A 24582-nucleotide genomic window follows, 5' to 3' on the forward strand; every position below is an offset into this window, starting at 1 on the left:
ACTTACTATGTTTATTTTCTGTATCCTTATACTAGCATGCAAGTTTCACAAAAGCAGGCATTTCTTATTTTCTTGCTTTCTTCACTGATGTAATCTTAGTACTTAGAAAAGGGCTTGGCTCATAATCAGCCTTCAATGCATGTTCATTGAATTAATGAATTAATGAATACAACTGGTGTTATTTCACCACCTTACACATCAACTTTTATCCAAGAAGTTAGACTGTAGGGGAGAAGAGAGAAAGTTCTATTCAACCACCATAAGACGAAATCTACACAGCCACACAAAAGAGTCACCTCCACTGTTCTCTTTTTACTCTGCTAAACAGAAACTTTTTGAATTTTTCAAGTGCCCTCATAATAAAACACCATGTTTTGTTCCCTATAATTTTCCTGATGGGAAAACTACTCCACATGTACCCTGAGTAAGAAACCCAAAGACAGAAATACCATCATCTGATCATCAATTGACTGTGCCACCCATCTTCTGGACCACACGTAGTACATTCTTTATTTCTATCTAAGAAGAAACAACTCAGGCAGAGAAATTCTAATCTTAAGGTTCACCTGCTTATTTCAGATGTTGAGTAATCCTTGTGGGTGGGTTAGGAATGGAGGCATCTTGGACAGAAATGGTCCAAGGAAGCTAGAGAGAAGGAAAACTTTAGGAAAGTATCAGCCCCTTCTAGGCAGATTCACTGCCTTAACAGCGAACAGAGGTCTATTTAGTGTATCTTAAGGCATATAACTAAGTGTGTCTCAGGCTTTTTAATCTCCAGGAAAGTTAATCCTGCCACTTTACATGATAAGCTCTCTAAGTGGTTTCTTTTGTTTTGTTTTTGTTTGGTTTTTTTTTTTAGTTGGAACAACTCATTTTTATTAAATTATTTGTGTAAGTGTAAGGCCAGGCACTATAAAACTCAGAGGAAAACATAGGCAGCACACACTATGGCATAAATCACAGCAAGATCCTTTTTGACCCACCTCCTAGAGAAATGGAAATAAAAACAAAAATAAACAAATGGGACCTAATGAAACCTAAAAGCATTTGCACAGCAAAGAAACCATAAACAAGATGAAAAGACAGTCCTCAGAATGGGAGAAATTATTTGCAAATGAAGCAACTGACAAAGGATTAATCTCCAAAATATACAAGCAGCTCATGCAGCTCAATATCAAAAATACAAACAACCCAATCCAAAAATGGGCAGAAGACCTAAATAGACATTTCTCCAAAGATATACAGATTGCCAACAAACACATGAAAGGATGTTCAACATCACTAATCATTAGAGAAATGCAAATCGAAACTACAATGAGGTGTCACCTCACACCAGTCAGAATGGCCATCATCAAAAAATCTCCAAGTGTTTACTATGCACAAACTAATTCATTTCTGATTGACTTCTGAATTACAGAATATTGAAACTCTTAGGGCTTGAGTCCTTGACCTTTGTACTTTGGAGACACCAAGTATTAGAAATGACTTTACAGTACTTTGCATTTTAAAAGATTTTTATACCGAGGTAAGCATTACTACTAATAAGGTAACGTTTGCCACTGGCCAGAGTGGCAGAGTACTGAGAGGGAGAAAGAGTGGAGTTTCAATTCACAGCGGCTGTCTTCAGTGATGCACCCACACACACACACACACACACACACCCCGCTTTCCTGTCCCCCCTTCCTAACCCAAGCAGCACCTTAGCATCTTTGCCAGCTCTGTCACTGCAGTCAACAGAGAGAGCTTTTCGGTGCCGAGCACCCGTCACTTGGGTTGGAGCTGATTCCAGTTCTTTGCCTACAATCCAAGGATGTGCCACTATGCTAACCCCCAGGGAAGGCCTTTGTTAAAGTTAACAAAGGGTATGTTTTTCCTCCCGCCTCTCCACCTGTGACTATGATGTTCAAATCTCAGGCTTTTACTATGCTTTTGAGATGTTGAGAATTTGGTCTAGGGATGCATTGCATCAAAATTTTTTGTGGCCTTTGGGGAACACAGATTGCCCGGCACAGCTACAGATCTATTGAGGTAGGATCTCCAGGAGTGGGACAGGTGAGCAGGATTTTTTTATGTGACCTCCCCGATATTTAGAATATATTTCCACGGGCACCGAAACTCTGAGAAATAACAGGAAACAGAAGAGTTTGGCTTAATGACTCACAGAAAGAGGCAGATACTGCATTTCTTTCTGTTTCTTTCATCCACACGAACATGAGAAGCTGTGCTGTGGTTTCTGACACTTGTCAGATCTCACTTTTGGTACAAAGAACTAATTTCCTCTGTGAGTCTGTTTATACTGATAGGCTGCCCAGGAGTTTCTGCAGAAATACTCAGTAAAAAATCATGTTAAAATTGTCATGCTCTTCTTAGTCAAGAATCCTTTGAGAATTCAAGCTATTTGTAAAGATGTAAATTCAGCAGATTATGACACATTCTCTTCCCTCTTTTTTTTGTGCATTCATGCTGAAAAATAAATCTCAGTTTTTGATACTTATGAATAATTCACATACAGTTAAAAAATGCAAAAAGAAAAGAGTGTGCTGATATTTCCATATGAAATAACCCCGTGAGCTCCTGATTTGAAAGTCTCCCAATATCAGCCTTGGAATTCTACAACATCTGGATAGTCATGTCTTTAACGGCAAATAGAGAGAAGATTACCTTTTTATGTAATAAATCTCTCAAATTCATAATGTAATGAAGTCCATGTTTTTCAATTAAATTTGGCTGTTGAATTTAGGATTCATTTTTGTCTAGGAAAATAGAGATTGCTGCAGTTAGTAACTATCACCTGTTTTTGAAAAGAAAATTATAGCATTAAAACAAAACATAGCTGCCTTTATCCCTTTTAAATTAATCTATTTTTTTCCAGACTGTCTCAAGCTGCAGTTCAAAAGAGAATAGAATGTTCTATTGGGAAAGAAATATTGTTAACTGTTAGGTCTGAGAAAAATTGTGAAGCAGGCAAAATTTGGTGCTGGTGTTGTCAGCAGCTCTTTTATAGTAGCTGTTTCTCCCATCTGAGAAGCCATTACCTGCATGCCAGCCTTCAAGCACTAAATGGTTTCTTTCCTGCCTCAACTGTCTTCCAAAAAAAGGGGAGAGGAGAAGGAAGAAGGGAGGGAGGGAGGGAGGGAAAGATGGATTTGGTATCATTCATCCATACCTTCAATCCAATTTCATTCAACACTTTGATTTTTTTCCTCCAAAGATCACTTATATTATACTCATGTTGAATTATAAAAACAAAGAAAAGAAAAAGAAAAAATACTTAGCAGTCATGCGGCAGGAATCTAAGATAGGAAGTAATATTTTTGTTGGGAGACTCTTCCTGGGGTCATCCTTTGACGGTATCTATTTTCATTTGTGCCTCTTGTGTCTGAACTGTCCAAACCCCTAATGAAAAGAATATAGTCTAGCTGTCGAGGAAGACAGGGCATGGAAACAGAGATTGTTTATGTAAAATTATTGAAATGGTAGTAGGTCTTTCAGTAATTATCTTCCATCTGATTTCAGAGGCCAGCATTTATGAGGTGATATAATGAAGATTCCCCACAATGATTCTATTAAAGAGTTTTAAAAGGCAAATCCTAAGATGAAGCCTTTTTTTTTCCCCTTGGGAAAGCTTGTTTGTTCTTTATTAAAATGAACCAATGGCCTAATGCTTTTCTGAGCCTGATATTTAAAGTGCAGTTTTCTTGCTCTTCCTCCTGGCAAATGCAAAAGTGCTGACAGGTATTGTGGCAGGCATTATCACTGCTGGCTAGTTAAATACGCAGTTGTCAGAAATCTCAGCCAACCCTTTTCCATTGGCAGGCCTGTATTTTAATCATGCAGATTTAAATAAAGACTAAGCAAGCGAAAGCAGATAATTGTCAAGATGGGTGGACAGTCACCTCTCTTTTCAGGGCCCCCAGCATCTCCACACTTGCCCTACATACCTTGCCCAGGGCTCTCGACCACAAATTCAGAAGAAACCGGACACACGTTTTCTTTCCTTTTTAAAAAATTTCAGTATTATAGCTAGTTATATAATTATTACATAACAAGGAGATGGGAACTCTCTAGGGTATTGTTCATTTTTAAGTGTATTTTTTCCTCAGCATCAGGGAGATATGATTTCACCATACGTATGTTTAAAATCTGCATACATTAGATGTTATGTGAATAGAATTTTCAATTCACCATCAGGTACATTCCCTTTTCTAGCCCTAGATATTTATGTAACAGCTCAAAGATAAAACATCAACCTGACATCTTCAACAGGTAAGGATATTGAGCAAATTCATTACTTAGGGTCTATTCATACTTCTTTTATTCTCAACCAAGGGGACTACTAAAATGATTATAATCAACTCTAGGTTAGTTACCAATAAAATATTTTTTGACTTGAAGCAGATTATTCTAACAGTAAATACATTGGAAGGTGTGAGGTTTTATTTAACAAAAAATCTATTAAACATGTATAGCAGTACACTAGCTGTGTAGTTTTGGAACAAGTCATTTCTGTGTTTTTTTTCTCATCTGTCAAACAAGATTAGGATATGTAATCTCTAAGATCACTTTCAAATCTTATTCCCTAATTATGTTAGTGATTATAAACTGGGACTTAGGTATATTTTTTCAATAAATATTTATCAACTATATCTGTACCTGGCTTTTCTATAGTAAAGAGTGAAGCATTTATAGGCAATATTTAGCCTTGACAACAATTCTGTAAATGGGTATTTTATCCTGATATTATCAAGAAGAAAACGGAAGGAAACTGGGTGACTTTCCCAAAATTCCACAACTCTTGATTGGCCCAAGTGAGATTCAAACCCAAATATGTGTCTGTGTGGGTGTGTGTGTGTTTGTGTGTGTGTGTTAAACTTTGAGATCACTTTTTATCAAGTGCTTGTTATGAGCATAATGGTGTCTTGGACTTTATGACAAATATAAATAAGTAAAATACAAGGTCCCTTTTCTCAGGAAATTTGTGTCCTAGTTAATGAGACAAGACCTACAGAATGTTAAATAACATTGACAATAGATAATGCAAGCAGTTTCAAAAGACTGAGAACAAGTGTCAGATGAAAGGGAGAGATAATAAATGTCATGGGTTCCTGTGGGTGGGAAGATTGAGGGGAGTTTTGGGGGGACCTAGTCAACCTAAGAGAAGAAAGACTTGCTAAGGGCTTCTAGACTCCTCAGAGAGGATCACAGAGGGATTTCCTCATTCTGGAGGGATGATTCTAGAATAAGAAAAGCCTGTATTATTTTATTTCTTTTAAAACAGAGAATGCAAACCTTTTCTCAGAATTTGGAAAATGCCATAAAATACTTCCAATACTTCCAAAGCTGAGGCAATTGGCTTCATCCATTGCAATGCAGGATGCACCACAATTGCTCTCCCTTTAAATACATGTTTTGTGTCTCCTCCTCGGCCTTCCTGAAGTGAAATCCATGGAAAGTCCATGTCTTTATATGTGTATATGCTTTTGCTTTTAAATCAAGTAGATAGTAGTGCTTACTTCAGAAGGTTGGCATTAAGTTGAATGCTTCTATATAAATTATTAAAGCAATTATTGTTTGAATTGTTAAAATAAGCATGTGTTACTTTTCTAATTCCAACAACTGGCATTTAAAAAATGTTTCACTGCATCCTGTTGAATCTATTGAACTTCGCATTTCTGAACGAATATGAATATGTATCAAAGGAGTTCAGCATCCATTCTTATTTCAGAAAGTTCTAGGTGGCACAAAAAGAGTGAGGAGGGACTTGTGTAGAAGATACCCATGGCTGGTTAGCTCAGTTGATTAGAAAACAGAGTTACTACTGGCCAGGGGATCAGCTTAATCCCTTAGTGGCCTTTTACTTATGATCATATCCAAGGCTCAACCTGCCTGCCCGGACAAGCCCCAAACGGCCTCTTGACAAAGGCATGTCGTTGTTCTTAATGGGAATCAAGTGACAAAATGTGGATGGTTCAGTGAAATCTCAATCAACTGTGGAGAAAAGAGCCCCCTGCACATTAGGGATGGGAATCAGTAATTGCTTCATGCATGAAGAGAAGCAATATCTTTCTATGGTACAATTTATCTTTGAAATATTTCTCTGATGCATGAAGTGACAATCTATTTTTATAAATTATTTTGCTTACCCTTTACTATCAGAAGTATTATTTGAGAAGTCTTTGACCAACCTAATTTTCACAGAATGGATTGTCTAAGGTAGATTTTCAGACTCTCATTCCTAAATCCATCCCCAAACATAGTCAAGATTGGACTAGGGTGGGTCCTATTTTGGCTTCAGTCTGATGGCATTTTTATTAAGTTATGAAAGTCACTGGAAAAACATATTTATAGATTAATTAATTAATTAACTATTTTATGGCTGTGTTGCGTCTTCGTTTCTGTGCGAGGGCTTTCTCTAGTTGCGGCGAGCGGGGGCCACTCTTCATCGCGGTGCGCGGGCCTCTCACTGTCGCGGCCTCTCTTGTTGCAGAGCACAGGCTCCAGACGCGCAGGTTCAGTAATTGTGGCTCACGGGCCCAGTTGCTCCGCGGCATGTGGGATCTTCCCAGACCAGGGCTCGAACCTGTGTCCCCTGCATTGGCAGGCAGATTCTCAACCACTGCGCCACCAGGGAAGCCCAAAAAACATATTTGACCATAGAATGAAAAATTCACTTTTGTAAAGATGAAGTTTTCCCTATGCTGGTCCATAAATTCAAAGCCCTCCAGTTAAAGTGTCTATAGGAATTTGTTCTGTGGGATTTCATAAAGAAAAATTGTAGCTAAAAGTTTTTGGAAAAATAATCATGCAGAAATATCCAGGATTGTTCTGAAAATGAGAAGTAATAGGAGCAGGTCTCTGTTTCGACTAGACATTAGAGTGTATTAAAATTGTATATTAATTAAGACATTTGGAAAGAAGAAAGAGAAACAAGTCAGTGGAACTGAATAGAGACTTCTGACTGTGATATGAAGATTTTACATATAATGATTATGACATTTTAAATAATTGGTGAAAATTAAAACATTAATTTTATACTTTACACAAGTATATTTATTAAGGCCCTTTAACATAAACTAGAATGTATACATTCATAAGCATCAGAAGTAAATATGAAAGTGTATGTCGAAATGTGAAGTCAAATATTTGCAAGATGCTGGAAAGTTGTTCATCCCAACCCTTTATCTATTCGATCAGTAAGTATTTATTGCAGTCTTAGAATGTGTTGGTCATTATGCTACACAATAAGCCTTTGCAAAAACAAAGGTTAGCTTTTACTTGTCTCAGTAGTTAATATACATACAAGGGGAACACTCAGATATAGATGGTTTGACACACTGTAAGAAAAATTGTTTTATATATGTTTTATATTAAAATATGAGTCTTTAACCTTCTTAAAGGAAGCTGTTATTCCATCACTAGTGTTGTCAATGGCTATTTATACTCGGGGGCTTATTTTTCTGAAAAATTGTAAAGGTATTTCTAATTCTAGGGACATAAATATTACCTGTGTCTTTAGACTAGAAGAGAAGGTTGCTTATTTAGAAATCTATGTGTTGTGTCCTCTCAAGTGTCTCATCTTTCATATATTGATCAGTAATGGGTGTATATAGAACTAAGAAATTGAATTTTTCTGGAAAAGTACGTGATACACAAAGGGAGCTCAAACAGGACCCTTTCCTGGCAGCGCTGACCTGTACAAGAAGGGGCCTCAGACCCATGCAGCAGCAGGGTTGTGGTTGGGACTGGGGAGATCAGAAATTATGGAGAAGACCTTGGATGGAGGGGAGAAGCTAGAAGGATGCGAAGTAGGTCTGCCTGGAGAGAGGGCCACCCTGTGCTAACTGATTTGGTCCGCCTCCCACAATTGACAAGCCAAATGAGTATATTTATAAGATAACTGAATTTTAGAATTAGGAGGGCATTTAGCCTTACTGTTCCTCATTCTGAACAACCCAGAGAGTTTTATGCCTTGTTCCTACTCTTAGTAGGAAAAAACAGTATGAATTGCTTGCATGACTTCAAACAACATCTAGAAATTTCCTGCCTTCTGCAGGTAAATTTTTGTTTTTGTTTTTTGAAATCAAAAAACAGAAAGGTAAATTTATAGCTATAGCCACGGTTGTCTGGATTTTCTGTTTCTGGTTTGCTTGCTTGTTTGGATGATTCCAAGGCATTTGGGTTCTATTGATTTAAAACTCTTCAAGGAAAATGAGAAAATAGAATATGTGAGAGAGGAAAGAGAGTTACTGTTTATCTTTTCACAGTGGTTATTTTCTCACAGCGAGTAGCAGTTATTTGTCAACAATCCTCAATCCATCTAGGTGTTTCAGTCTGGATGGGGACAGGTGAACAAATTCCCAAGTTGAATAATTGTACCCAGAAAGCTTGAGAGCTTTGAAGAGACAAAGAAAGAAAGTGACAATATTAGTTATCATATCATTCTCCTTCCCCCTAATGGGCCCAACACACTTTTTGTAAAGTCCTCATAAATCTATTTTTATCAAATTCCTGTCCACGTACTCTTCCTGTTCAGGGACATAGTACTTACCATACAGAATGCCAAATAAGCCTAACATATTGGGTGTTCCATAGAATTAAGAACTATGCAAGGCACTGATATTCCTATTGAGCAGCTAAATTTTATAAGCAAAAAGCAGAAGAACAATGGGTCCCCTAATCAAGGCTTACCTTCCCATTCTGCCTCCCCTAATGAATTGCATGGAAATGAATAAGCTGTGTGGTAGAACTGTACAAACACCTGGGTATTTTCTCCATCACCAACTCATTAAGTTTGTTTTCCAGATGAGAAATTCAAACTTACCTACTCCAATTATATTTAATTTTGTTTATCCTAGTAATTTTTATCATGGATTGTCAAATAATAAAAGCTGAAACTTTACATAGTTTTAAAATACATACATACATACATACATATATACACACATACCCAGTGATCAAAGACTTCACTGAGTAGAAGGGTTTTACTTCCAAGTCTGGAACAAGAGTCCAGACTCTGGGGATGAAGTTCAGGTTAGGAGAAATGAGGGAGGTCTTTTTTTTTCTTTGAAATATAGTTGACATACTATATTATGTTAGTTTTAGGTGAACTACATAATGATTTCACATTTGCATCCATTATGATATGATCAGCATGGTAAGTCTAATAACCATCAGTTCCCATACTTTTGTATTATCACAATTTATTGGACATATTACTTAGGCTGCATATTATATCCCTGTGACTTATTATATAACTGGAGGTCTGAACCTCTTAATCCCCCTCACTTATTTTGCTCAACTCCCAACCTCCTCCTTTCTGGCAACACCCCATATGTTCTCTGTTTCTGTGAATCTGTTCTCAATATTTTTTGTTTTTTAGATTCCATATATTAGTGAGATCATGGGATATTTGTCTTTCTCTGTCTCACTTATTTCACTTAGCATAATACCCTCTAGATCCATCCATCTATTTTGTCACAAATGGCAAGATTTCTTTTTTTTTTTTTTTTTGGACTAACATTCATATATATATCTTTATCCATTCATCTACTGATGGACACTTAGGTTGTTTCCAGATCTTAGGTATTGTATACAGTGCTGCAATGAACAAGAGGGTACATATATCTTCTCAAATTAGTGTTTATTCTTTTTTTAGACTAAATACCCAAAGTGAAATTGCTGTATCATATGGCAGTTCTATTTTTAATTTTTTGAAGAAACTCCCTTCTCTTTTCCATATGTTTGCCTGTACCAATGAGGTTTTTCTTTTAGCAATTGTTATGTTTCTAGTTGTTGTCTTTTCTTTTCTGCTTAGAAAAATCCTTGTAACATTTCTTAGAAAGCTGGTTTAGTGGTGTTGAACTCTTTTAGCTTCTGCTTGTCTGTAAAACTCTATCTCTCCTTCAAACCTGAATGATATCCTTGCTAAGTAGACTATTCTTGGTTGTAGTTTTTTTTTTTTTTCCTTTCATTACTTTGTGTATTTTATGCTATTCCCTTCTGGCCCACAGATATCTGCCTAAAATTCAGCTGATTGTCTTAAGGGAGTTATATTGTATGTAATTAGTTGCTTTTCCTTTTGCTTCTTTTAAGTCTCTATCTTAAATTTTTGCAATTTTAATGAATGTGTCCTGGTGTGAAATTTTTGGGTTCATCTTATTTGGGACTCTCTGTGCTTTCTGGACCTGAATATCTGTTTCCTTTCCCAGATTAAGGAGTTTTTCAGCTATTATTTTTTCAAATAAGTTCTCTGTACCTTTAACTTTCTCTCGTCTCCTTCTGGGAGCCCTGTAATGCAAATGTTAGTAGACTTGGTGTTGTCACAGAAGTCTCTTAAACTATCCTCATTTTTAACCATTCTTTTTTCTTTTTTCTGCTTACCTTGGGTGATTTCTACTACTCTATCTTCCAGGTTACTGATCCATTCCTCTGTATCATCTAATTTACTGTTGATTCCTTCTAGCGTATTTTATTTATCAGTCTTATGTTCTTCAACTCTGTTTAGTTCTTATTTATATTTTTTCTTTGTTAAACTTCTTACTGTGTCCATCCATTCTTCTCCAGAGTTCATTGGGCAGCTTTATGACCATTACTTTGAACTCTTTATTGGGTAGATTGCCTGTCTCTACTTTGTTTAGTTCTTTTTCTGAGGTTTTTTCTTGTTCCTTCTTTTGAAACATATTCCTTTGTCTCGTCATTTTGTATACTTTTCTGTATTTATTTCTATGCATTAGTTAGTTCAGTTGCATTTCCCCATCTTTGAGAAGTGACCTATATAGGATATGTCTTATGGACCCAGCAGCACTCTCCTCTTTGGTCACCAAAGCTGTATGCTCTAGAAGTGTGTCTCTATGTGTACTGCTTGGACTCTTCTCTTGTGGTGGGGTCAACTACTGTGGACATGCTCATAGGTATGACTGGCTCCTGGCCCATTTGGCTGTCAGGACCTGCCTCATGCCATGGCTGCAAGCCCACTGGTGGACAGGTAAACCCCCAGCACTAAAAGGCTAGAGGGAGGAGTACAAATTGGTACTCCCCAGCACCAACGTCCTCATGGTAAAATGAGCTCCTCAACATAGCTGCCGCCAATTACTATGTCCCCAGGGGGAGTCCCAATTGCCTCCTGCTTCCCTGGGAAGCTCTCCAAGGTCAGTAAGTGGGTGTGACCCAGGCTCCTTTCAAATTACTGCTTCTGTGCTGGGTCTCAGAGCATATGAGATTTTGCATGCACCCTTTAAGAGTGGAGTCACTGTTTCCTACAACCTTCCTGTTCTCCCTGCTGACCTTCAAAGTCAGATATTCTTGGGCTTGTCTTCTTGGTGCAGGACCCCTGAGCTAGGGAGTCTGATGTGGGGCTCAGACTCTTCACTCCTTGGGGAGAATCTCTGCAATTGTGATTATTCTCCCATGTGTGGATTGCCTACCCAACAGTGTGGATCTTGACTATACTGTGTCTCCATCCTGCCAAGGTAGGTCTTTTAAAGCCAAAATATCACAAACTTCTTGTATTAGGAAAATGGAAATTCTGGGCACTGACAATTAGCTGGCCATCTTTGAGCTGTGGTCAGGTAGGCAGTGGCTGGCTGGAGATGCTGTGCTGTAGTCTAGGGGAGCCTTCCTGGGGTTGTGGTGACCAGAAGCCACTGCTGCATTCATATCATGTCTCAGTAAGTGTTATGGGGCCCAGGCAGGTCTGCACTGGTGTCAACAGGCTAGATGCCCTGGTCCAGGTTTGTCAGGGATGATCATGGGCCAGGCACTTCTCTGAGAGCTTTACATATATTTATTGATTTGATCCTCATCAGACAAATGGAATAGCTCTTTTTATTAAGCTTCATCTCACAAGTGAGAATATTGACACATAGAAGGTTCAGAAATTTGCCCAAGGTCCCGATACCGGTAGTGGTGGCTGCCTGGGTTTAGCCCAGATAATCTGGTTGCAGACTCTGTATTCACATTTACTGTGTTACCTACATATAAGAATAATAAATTAGATTTTTAACATTCATATAACTATTCTTTATTATATAGATGGGAAGAAAAAGAAAAGAATTTTGTAAGGAAAGAAAGCATAGTTTCTTGACACTTGAGTGGGAAATTGTTCTCTCTTTGTCCTCCTTCCCCTCCCCCTCCCCATTCCACTCATCACCTTTTTTTCCCCTAGATTTGTTATCTGGAGAAAATCATGAGAGGTTATTTTAAAATGGTAAACTTTTAGTTCCAGAGAGATAGAACTCTGGTTATATTTTTAATTATTATTGCTTCAGAGATCCTTGTGGGCCACTTAGCCCACTTCATAGCAAAATGAATGAAGAAAGAAAGCAGGTACAATTGCCTGTTAGTGGACAGAGTAGATTTGAATGTACAGACACAGCAGAGACCTGGTGACAGATGGAAGTGCTTCAGGCAGCAATTGCCATACACATTCCTCTATCCGTACCTCCATCTGTCAGCACAAGTGTGTTACTATTTTGGGACTCAATTTATACATTGGGAGAATCATTTTCAGGCTTGTTCTTAAGGTTAAAATGAAACCTGTAACTCACCAAGACTTCCTTTTAGCCACTGAATTCCTTCTCTTTTAGAATAAGAATTATTGGGGTGGGAAGATAAATATACATGGGGGGAAGGGTGTGCTTGGAGGGGGTGGTAGGATATTAAAATTTGACATTAATGCAAAATAAAAGCAATTGAAAAGAGGACTGAGTATATCATGCCTTCTGCAAGGAACACACTAATCTGAAAATGTAATCTGAGAATAATCCATGAATAGGAAAATCCAGACTCAAAACTAAAGGTTTTCACCATATTTATAAAGTCACTGTGAACCTAATTCCTGAATCTTAAAAGGAAGATTCAAGGAGTGAATTCTTAGCCAAATGACCTTTTTTTTCCCTCACAGCTGAGGAGCCTGGAAGTTAAATCAGCCATGGTTTTGTTTCCGTAAAAAGAGATGAACAAAATAATGTTTTGCCTGCTCCCTATAAGAGTGAAGTGTGTAAGTCTATAAGAGTGAAGACTCATTCTAAGATTATTTAGAAAACGGGGTTCAAAGAACACTATATTCTGTGCTTCACTCAAGGTAACAGCTAACAAAGGTTGCCTCACTTTTGCCTGAAAAAAAACTCAGGTGTCCTTCCTCTTTTGAATTAACAAAGAAAATAAAAAGCTGCAATAAATACAAAGGAATTAAATCTTATGTATTTAGACCTTAAGGTGAGCCCATAATGATGCTCTTAGACCAAGATGTCTTGATAGACATCTCAGACACTGGCATCAGGGTTCACATATCACTTATTATGAAGACTTTTCATTTCTAACTTTCAGCAGTGGAACTCCCCAAGGAAGAAGGGTCTATCTCCGGTCCTTCAAGGATACCTTATGTTTGCCCCCACCCTTTCTTGTGCTCCTCTTGCCAAAATTGCCCTGTCTTTTTTCTGCTGCTTATGTAAATCTTACACAGCCTCTGAATACACATCCAACTTCTTTCTCCTTCCATGAAGTTCTTCCTAATTTCTGTATTCTACACTTTTCTCTACTTCTAAAATACATAAAGTCCAGTGGTCAATCAGGCACTCCTAGTGTACTGTCTTGTGCCAGTTCAACATGAAGACACTGAGATGGGGTTAGGAATAGAGAAGTTTATTGGGGAGGGGGTGCCTGGGAAAGATCATGAGGAAGGACTCAAGATGGTGCAGGAAAAGCCTTCAGATTGTGATGTAGATCTGACATCTGTGAAAGGAAAGAAGGAAGAAAGCAGAAGTAGACAAGGTAACTCTCAGCTTTGATGCAGGTCTGACAGTCACACTCAGTGGAAAAGGGAATTGAGAGCAAAGATTGCCTATTAGAAGAGTCTTGTGTTGGGCAGAAATGTCTCTAGAAGCTCTAGTAGTCTTGTTGTGCTCAGTCATTGGCTGGAGATTGTCCAGGAAGAGCCTCACATTTGCTCCAAAGCTGTGGTGGCTACAGAAAGTACTGCGACTAAAGGCTGTCAGCAAAGTGCGCATCTTGCAAGCTCTTTCTTGAAGGGAAATCCTAATGGTATATTCCAGGTTGCCATGCTTATCACTCGCTGATTGTTGTTTTGCACTATTATTTGTGTCTCTTGTTCAACTTACCAGGTGCAGTAGGCTGAATAATTCCCTCCCCACCAAATGATAGATGTCCATGTCCAAATCTCCAGAACCAGTAAATGTGTGAATAAGTGAAAGGGACTTTGCAGATGTGAATAAATCAAGGATGTTGAGATGGGGGATTTTCCTGGTTTATCCAGATTGTCTCCATTATAGTCACAAGGATCTCTATAAGAGGAAGGCAGTAGTGTTAGAGGCAGAGTAGGAAATGTCAAGGTAAAAGCAAAATTGGTGTGATGAGTAGAAGCTTTCGTGAGCCAAGGAATGCAGATAACCTCTGTAAGGCCAAGGAATGCAGAAGCTGGAAAAGGCAAGAAAGTGGACTCTCCTCTACAGCCTCCAGAACAAACAGTCCTGCTGACCCTTTGATTTTAGGACTTCCAACCTACAGAACTGTAAGATAGTAAAATTGTGTTTTGTTAAGCCACTAAATTTTGTTGTAATTTTTTATAGTATTAACAGGAAACTAATACACAAGGTATTTATGACTTTTTTCCTTGTGCAATATGACCCTCTTATAATAGCCCAAGGAGATGAATGCCTACTAAATTTCTGAGAGATCATGATTATACAGATTTTATTGGCTCAGACAATAGCTCAATACCAGCTGCAAAGCTAAGGCAACCAGCTTTGCCTCACTGTTGGGTTATAAACGTCAGTTAATTAAACCATATTCATCAAAACGTTTGCAAGAGATTGGAATTATAGCCCCAGGATCCACTAGTGAAACTGTGTGGCTCTCAGAGAGAGAGGAAAAGAGGTCTTTTGCCGAGTGGATGCCAGTCACATTAGAAAATAAAATCCACTGAAAGGAGCAGAAATTGCTACCCCAAAATATGCCCCTTTGACTAAAGAATTATTTTAAAAGGTTATTTTTTGGAAATGGCGAACACAGGGAAAGCTCTGGAAACCAAGAAGTTACTCTTTTGTAAGAGATATGTGCATTTATAAGGGAAATCTCCATTTGTAAGGGAGTCTTACTCTCTATACCTGGAAGAGGAGGGTGACCACATCTCTAGAAACTCTTATTCATGGAGAAAGCTAGGATTTAAATCTGCATAATAACCATGTACTTGCTCATTGTGCTTTTCCTGGTTACCTCCCAAATCTGGTCTCTCCCATGCCCATATTTTGTGTTTTTAGCTGGAGACAGTCTTTAAGATGGCGGTTTGACCCATCTTGGGAGTTACTCAGCTATCAGGTGGTGGCTTGACCCATCTTGGGAGTAACTGAGTATCTCTGAAACTGAGTCTTTCTAAAACTGAGTTCTCCTGCCAAGTTTATGAATAACCTCTCTATCCAAAACTGTATTCCTTTTCTTGTGCCTCCCCTGTTCCCCTCACGATTGAGGAGTATCAATGAAAAGGAGGGATTGAAACTGAGCAGGACCCTGCAGGGTCCTCCCGGGTACAAAAGCCCCTCTGTGTCCCCTGATTCATGTTTATAGAAAAAGCCTTTAGTCTCCTAGGCCCTCCCTGAGTTCTGAAGAGCAAACTCAAGCAGATACTAACTAGAGAAGTGAGGGAATGCAGAAACAAAGGAAAACAGTCAAGTGAGAAAAGTAATAATAGCTTAAATAATAGTTTAACAGTAAGACAGAGTCTTAGTTCCTCCTCAAGTGATATACATGACAATCTGACACATATCTTTGAGTTTTTCTGTAGAAACTAAGATACCCCTCCCCCGGCCACCCAGGTGAAGGATGGTGACTACATGCTGACCACAAGCACACAGACCCCAGAGTGGCTGGAAGCAGAAAGCTGATGATTAAGATTCCCAAAACGTCACCCTATTACCTCATCACCAACCAGTGAGAAGAAAGTCACACACCCTGGAACCCTCACTCTAAATGTTACCTTTAAAAACCCTTCCCTGAAAGCCATTGGGGAGTTCTGGTTTTCAGCATTAGCTACCCCTTTTTCTTGCTTGGTGCCCTGCAGTAAATGCTGTACTTTCCTTCAGCACAACTTGGTGTCAGTAGTTTGGCTTTGCTGTGTGTCAGGTGAGCAGACCCAAGTTTGGTTTGGTAACATCTCTCATGTATACAGGAGGTATACATGTTATTAAACTTTTGCTTATTTTTCTTCTGTTAATTTGTCTATTATTACAGGGGTCTCAGTCAAAACACAGAAGGATGGAGAGAAAATGATTTTTCCTCCCCTACACCACAAAGGAACACCAGAATCCAGTGGTCCTATCAGCAGATTCGAGCCAGGTCCCTACCCCACTTTACACAAGGAAGTGAACAAGCTCCAAAGCAACCACACTCCTCCATGGGTCAGTATCCAGATTTCTTGCCCTAAAGGAGGCCCCTGAAAACGAATGCAAATGCAAATGTACTCCTTTGGTGTGGCTATTGCTGTTATCGTGTACAACCTGGATAATAAGGTTGCTAGTAGACCTCTCAGGCTTACCCCTGTCCCAGGAGATGTGCTGGAACAAATTCAGCCAGGTGCACAAATGCACCCAGGATAACTGAGCACCAGTTGCTGGCAGGCTGTTTCAGAAGGGTTTCAACTAGAGTGCCACCAGGCTTGGATTCTGAACCAGAGCTCACATCCCTTTACATGAGATGATGCCAATGGAAATGATGCTTAAATGAGTCTCTTTCTCCTTATACTATGCCTCAAATTATATCCCAGGTGGAATGGCTCTCCCAATGTAACCAAATCAGACCCTTCTGGCTGGCAGGTTTGTGTGTAAATAATCTTACTATAAATATAATGGGACAACCTCAGGATTGTAAAGCTGCCATCCACAAAATGTCCTTAACCAATGTGCCCAGAATTTGTATGCATCATGGATAGAGTCTCCACAAAGCTCAGTCAGGGTACCCAATGCTTCTTTGCAAGGTGAGGCCCTGATGATTCAAAGGAGCTTAATGAGATCGGCTCAAACAACGGTAAAGCCCATACTTGTAATTCCATCCTGAGCCAGGCTTCTAGCACATATCAGAACTTAACACCAGCCTGCTCCTACCCACTTTTCATGAGCCCCTACGTGGGAAGACAAGCTACCCATCCCCTCTCCTGGGCTGGCCTCTGACACCTTCAAGTACACAAGTGCTTCAGATGTTGTCACCCCAGCCCACAAGAGCAACAAAGGGAGACAATACGCCACAAACTTTTTAGATATTGTAATTCCTGCCTTCCCTAGATTGCCTTCCCACCAGGAGGGAAATGACCTGGAGGCCAGCCTGCGACAATGCCTCCAACTGATCCACCCTGAGGACCCCACAGAATACTATTTTTCTGAAATTGCTAGCTGCTTATGCTGTGAATCTTTCCTCTATCAAAATGCTTGCAAAACCCTAAGTTCCCTGACAACTGCCTGGCAGCACTAGATCTCATTTCACCTTTATGGCAAGTGAAACAATGTATTCTAAACCATACTTGGTATGATAAGGCACTTCCTTAAAAGACTGCTAGCTTAATCTGCTTAGCCCCATGGTTGGGTACCTTTTGCTGCTGTGTTCACTGCTCAGTGTCCTATATTACAGCTTTTGCTTTCCACCTGATGCGTCCACAACAGACTTTACTCCCCTAGATAACCGTTCTTACTTGGAGAGCATTTGGAGTCTCAACTGGCAACCCAGGATGTTCAGCCAGGTCTCTCCAGCTAGTTATATTCAAATTCCTTTACCTCCCCTCATGCTGAGATCTCTGAAATCTATGTTCATCTCGTCAAGCTCCCAGTGGCTGTTTCCTGCTAAGTCTTCCAAAGCTTTTCCCTGTACATGCGCAGGTGGGATTCATCCAAGGAACTGAAATAATTTATTTTTTTGGCAGATATTCAGGGCTCATTTTCTGCAGGTCCCTCCTCTGTAGTAATCTGCTCCCAACTGCCTTAGCAACCCAAACTTTAATCTCTGTTTTTTTTTTCCCATCCAGAAAGACTTCTGTTCTCTTTCTGTGTTCTATTTCTTTGCACCATAGTTATGAAGAATATTCTTGAATGGGAAAGCCAGATGAATGTGGGTCACCTGTTGTGCATCTCTTCTCTCAAGGACTTTAGTGTTGATTGCTGTCCAACGTTTGGAATATTCAAACAGTATTACAAAGCATACATTCAAATGTATTAGTTATTTGCAGCAGCGTGGTAGGTCAGATATTGGCTATTCTATCATGGCCACAAAGTTTTTTCTCATTTGCATAAGTCTATGTACCTATGTTCATGATATCATTATAATGTTATATTCTAGCTGTCTTTTTTTTTTAAGTTTTTTTTGATGTGGACCACTTTTAAAGTCTTTATTGAATTTGTTACAATATTGCTTCTGTTTTATGTTTTGGTTTTTTGGCCGGGAGGCATGTGGGGTCTTAGCTCCCTGACCAAGGATTGAACTCTCACCCCCTTCATTGGAAGGTGAAGTCGTAACCACTGGACCACCAGGGAAGTCCCTTTAGCTGTCTTAACTTTTTTAAAAACCACACAAGCATGGTGCAGTTGCTTGTACTACAGTAAATAAAGATACTATGTTTCTTTGTACACAGCCTAGGACTTCAATTTTTAATGTATCTACATCATCTTCTTCTTGACTTTAGCTAAGTTTTGAGTATCTTTTCCACAAAAGTTGATCTTAAAAAGGATCTTTCCCATTCAGTCCTGTATGATTCACTTTGAATCATCTTATTTTAGGGCTGTATATATACTATTGTTGAATTTTACCTCATTAATTTTGTACCAAGTTTTCCTAGAATAGGATTTTCTTAAAGCTTAGTCTGCCATGTGCTGAAAGGAAATTTACCAATATTTAACAAATATGACCATTAATTCATATTTCAAACCAAAATACAGTTTGTCAAACTAACATGTGATTAGTTTAGTCAGTAACGAGAACTGAAATCTAGCTATCCCCAAAGGGCTATGAAACTGTTTTTAGCACTAAGACATGCCATCTACAATTTTAGCAAGTGCTATTTCTGTCTAAATGTAAGGTCAAATACCTGATTGATAATGCTAAGGAATGACAGCAGAACAGAGATAAGGCAATTAGTGAATGAAAACCATTAAAGTAATTTAGTGGCATACATGAAATTAACTCTGTTAATTACTAGAAAATACTAGAATGATTTGGATTTAACACTTCTTTTAGCAGCATAATTCTGTCCCTCATTAGGATCAAGAAAATGGTCACTTAAAGAGTACAATTTTGATGATGATGAACATTATTAATATTTAAAAGTTATTAAATTAATAAATATTAATGTAATATCTAATATATACAAACTACTTGCAAGTACTGTTCTACAAAGTATCATGATGTTGGAAAGCAAGAGGATGTATCAAGACATGTTATCTTATAAGTATATTAGCATTAGTTTGAAAAATACATTAATTTACTCTCTACATTTTTAAATAAACTCCTTAAAAATAGAGGTCTATTCTCTATAGAACCATGAAAATGGTTTCCATAAGGAAACTGCTTTAACAATGTACTTCGAGAGTAGATAAAATGGTGCTCTGTGCATATAACTACTTTCTCACTAAAGATGGTGGAAAACATAATTTTCAAAAACATATTATAATAAAAGTTGTAAACAAGAAACATGATGTCATTTACTGCTTGCCAGGGTACATTGAGGTAGGTAATACCCACATTTTTCAAAAGGGAAAACTGTCTTGGAGCAGAGCTGGGATTCAAACCCGATTCTGAATGACTGCAAAGCCTGATCCTTAAACATTGTGCCAATTTTTTTTAGTGATTTATCTGCTTTCTCTAAGATGGCAAGACTTTTCCATTCTCTACTCACTGAGTGAGTTGTTCAACCCATGTAACCTCCTGCCTTTTACAGTCATTTCAGGGCTTAGCTTGTTTCAGGGAACATTGCACAGTAAGAAGATCTAAACTAAGAGCTCCTATTGAAATGAAAGCTAATAAACTAGTTTTAAAGGAAACTATAGTTCATTGAATACTTAGATAGCATTTCCTTTTAACTGCAAATTAATTTGAAAATTATTGTGACATATGTCAAAATCCATACTGTAAAAGTATCATAAAATTTGCTTCCTGCATGAAATTAGTTTACTTTAGAATAACTACTATTTGTCACAGATTTTATTGAATTCAATCATTGTTGCTGATTGCATTCACATTTTCAGTGATATAACCTTGCTATTCACTATCAAGAGATGGAGTTTACTTTTCCACCCCCTTGATGTCTGGGCAGACCCAGCAATTCCTCTGAGCAAAAGAATTGAATAAAGTGGCACTCTGCAGTTTCTACGCAGCCCTTAGGAAGGCTCCCTGCCTCTTGGAACACTCCCTGTGTGGAACACTCCCCCTTGGAACCGAACTGCCATGCTCTTAGAAGCTCAAGTTACATAAAGAGACAGTGTGTATGGGCTCTGGTCAACAGCTCCAGCTGACCTCCCAAAAGGCATCCAGCAGAAGCTGACAGCCACATGAATAAGCCTCCTTGGACATTCAGCCTAATCTAGCTTTCAGATGACTGCAGTCCCATCTGTTATCTGACTGCAACTGTCAGCTTCTCATTTCATGAGAACCACCCTGCTGAGACCAGTCAACCCACAGAAACACGACAGATAATAAATTGTCATTTTAACCCACCAAGTTTTAAGATGGTTTATTATGCAGCAATGCATAACCGGAATAGTCATAAAGACTTTTTAGGTTTTTATTTTTCCCTATAGCCCCAAGGAATATTTGAATGGCTCTACATTCAAGTGCTTTGCATAAGGCTACTTATATAAGAAACCTAATTTTAAAGCAGCAGCATGAAGTGGGTTACTATTTTTATCTTTAGTAGATGTTGAAAATAGATGTAGAAAAGCAATCACTAAACCAAAGTATTGGGCAAATAGTAACTAATTATATGCTAAATTTATATGAGGATTTAAGTAACCTGTAGATTCCTTAGGCTCTGTGACCTCAGGATAGAGCCAAGGTTACCAGGCACTAGAATTTGATTCTTAGAGACTCATTTGAGGAATTCATGCTTCCTAGCCTTGCAATTCTAGTTTCTGAAGGTGTAGTAGTCCTGGTTCTCAGAGCAGTAATGATTTCATTAGGAAACACAGCAAGGGTGTTATCAGTTGTAAGCTATACATGCCACGTGGTTTATGCCACCTCCTGGAGGAGGTGAAGGAAGCAAGTGGATCTGAGTGGTGCAAGTGTTGGACAATAGTGAATGCTGTTCTATTCTATTTAGATTCCCCTTTCAAGTCTGAGTGACTCATTCCCTTAGATGCCAGAAGTGTTGCCTGCTGGTGGCTCATAGCTGAGTCCATCAGCAGAACTTGCACACGGTCTAAAGGAACCTCATCCAAATACATTCTCCCTGAGGACAGTCCAAACACAGAGGCTACTCAATGCAGGTGAGATGAGTTTAAAAGGCCTACCTCCTTGATTAAATTCAGTGAATCTCTGAAGGGCCATCTTAGCTTCCAAATTCCCCTTGGGATCAGCCGAAGCCTGTGCTAAAACTGCACTGAAGTGTAACTTCTACTTCTGTGCAATACCGTTTCCCTCACTCCTTCAGGGGTGCTGCTCCTGAGAACTGTCATCTATAAACTTCATTCAAGCAAATCTCTGTTTTGAGTCATTTTGTGGAAAATCTGACCTAAAACTTACCCTAACTGGACCCATTTTTTATACATCTCTCACCCTCTCAAAATCCTGTGCAACTTACAGACTGTCGTTTGTAACATGTATTTATATCTTTAAATGTTTCTCTGAATATTCCCTTTACCTTATGGCTTTCATTAGAATGTGAGAATTTTTTGAGGACACTGTTTGCTGGGCAGGTCTCTCAAGAAATGGATGTTCCCGGGACTTCCCTGGTGGCGCAGTGGTTGAGAATCTGCCTGCCAATGCAGGGGATGCGGGTTCGAGCCCTGGTCTGGGAGGATCCCACATGCCGCGGAGGAACTGGGCCCGTGAGCCACAATTACTGAACCTGCGCGTCTGGAGCCTGTGCTCCGCAACAAGAGAGGCCGCAATAGTGAGAGGCCCGCGCACTACGATGAAGAGTGGCCCCCGCTCGCCGCAACTAGAGAAAGCCCTCGCACAGAAACGAAGACCCAACAAAGCTAAAAATAAATAAATAAATTTATTAAAAAAAAAAAAAAAAAAAAGAAATGGATGTTCCCATCTTCCCCTGCCCCCTACCATACAATTTACAGAGATTCTTGAGATTGGGTAGATATCTTCTTCCTCTTCCTACATTAACAATAAATAAATAAATGCAAAGGTAAAGAAAAATTTAAAAAAACATAATTCCGTTGAAGTAAATGGAATAATACTCTCTACGCATTATTCTCACTCATGGTGATTGCCTACCAATACCACAATATCTCTCTCACATCACTGAAGATTGGAACACCTGGTCTCACCATCTTTCTTTTCATTACTAATCTTTTACACTTATATAAGTGAATGAAAAACACCCTACCCTAGATCCAGTTCCAATCTTATATTTGATGTTTTATTGCCATGTCAAAAACCTCTATTTTGACCATCTTACTCTTTTTTACCACATCCAGTCTTTCACTCACTCCATTATCTCTATTTGAACCATCTTTGTTTCACTGTCTCTAATCCACGGACTCTTCAATTCTCCCATTGTCCACAACTCCCCACATATCCTTATTTCATTCCTTAAAAAACTTGGATTCCATTATTCAACATTATTACCAATGTTGTGAAATCACTCTCAACTCCTTTGCCCCTCTCTCTCTTTGTGTTATGAAAGCGGCAAAATCTCCACCCTAAATAACTCAACTCTCACTATTTTGCCTATGTTTAAAAAACAGCAGAACTCTGATATTCTCCACCCTATAGAAGAAGAGGAGCTAGGCACAGAAATGGAGAAGAAACTGCCAGAAATGTAGAAGGAAACCCAAGAGAATGGATGGTTTCAAACAAAGAACTTCCCACAATTTTGTGTATTTAATTGGACATTTCAGGAACCCTATTTTTGGAAAGTTCTTCCTAAGCAAAATGGTCGAAGCAAAAGGAGTGATCAATGGTGCCAAATGCTCCTGAAAACTCAAGAAAGATGAGTCATGAAAATTGATCATTTAGTTAGTTCCTTCTCTCTTAGCCAAGTTCTCTATGTTGCAAAAAATTGTGTTTGCCTTGCCAACCTGGGAAGAATGGCTCTGCCCTTAATCTCATGCCTCTCCTTGTATAACACAGGGTCCTCCTGACAGGTCCAAGATCAACCTTTTGCAGAGTGAAGATAAGGGAGGGTGGGGTCGAAGTGAGATGAGAGAGCTGGGGGAGTTGCAGGATTGAGATGATAAGGAGATCCCAGGACCACTTGTAGACAGGGTGTATGAAATTGGGAAGAGACAAAGACAAGAAAGGCAAGAGGTGTTGGAGCAAAAACCAAGAAGGCAAGTGAAACTGGTGACCAATATCTGAAATAATGATACGGCACCAAGAATAACCTTGGTATTTACCTGCTTTAAATTAGCACTGATGCTGCAATACTGGAGAGCTGAATATTGAAGTTCCCTCCACGGTATTGAAGTGAGACCTAGGCACTCTGGATTAATTTATATTGATTGTTTGTTTTATCTAACCAACTTCTCTTTACAGTATCTAAAGCAAAATAGATGTTACTCTCTACTAGCTTATGTCCATAAAGAATCTGAGTTTCACTTTCATTTTCTTCATGTTTTTCTCCTATCCCTGAGTTACATAATTCAGCTAGACTAAGGGGTGCTCTGAGCATTGAAATAAGCTGGTCAGCCTCATTTCCTCTACCATGTGAGTCAAGTCTCATGTGACTGGTTAGCTGAGTAGACAAGAGCTAATGAGTTCATGACATAGGGTTTAATTTCTCTGGGGATCTGTAGTGATTACCAGATTTCTTCGTCAGGGATGACACACCCATTTCTTTCCCCCGTCAACCTTTGGGAATATTAACTCCTGATTATAGCTCCATCCCTCACTGGGAGTTGCCTGCAGCATAAGAAACTTTCTCAATCAGGGTTATAGCCTCTCTCTGGGGTGACTTGCTGCCGATGACTGGCTGATGCAATGATACAAAGATCTAGCCACATTTTCTTAATTTGGGGCAATACCAAAGGTCTTTCCCAGCTCCAGAGCTCTGCATAGAATTGGCTAAAGCTTCAACTATGACAGCAGTGCAGGTCAGTTTGCCCTTTGCCCAGTCCTGCCTTCCTCACTTCCTTATAGGTATCATCCAAGAATAACCCCTAATCCATCTGTACAGGGTACTTGTCTCAGAGTATGTTTCTGGGAAACAGTGTAAGGCAGGTAACAGGACCTGACAATCATTGACATGGTCACAAACTACACCTGTAAAAACTTGGCTATTTTTCATGAGAAAGCTGGGAGAGATGCAAGCCCATCTTCTGCCATGGACATATTCTTCCAAAGTCAGGCAGGATATTCAGCATATTTCTCAGATGAGGAGAACAGAAGATAACTTCCACTTGCACCCAAACAATACAAGGG

The sequence above is a fragment of the Balaenoptera ricei genome, chromosome 7 (assembly GCF_028023285.1).
Source record: "Balaenoptera ricei isolate mBalRic1 chromosome 7, mBalRic1.hap2, whole genome shotgun sequence".
Lineage (NCBI taxonomy): Eukaryota > Metazoa > Chordata > Mammalia > Artiodactyla > Balaenopteridae > Balaenoptera > Balaenoptera ricei.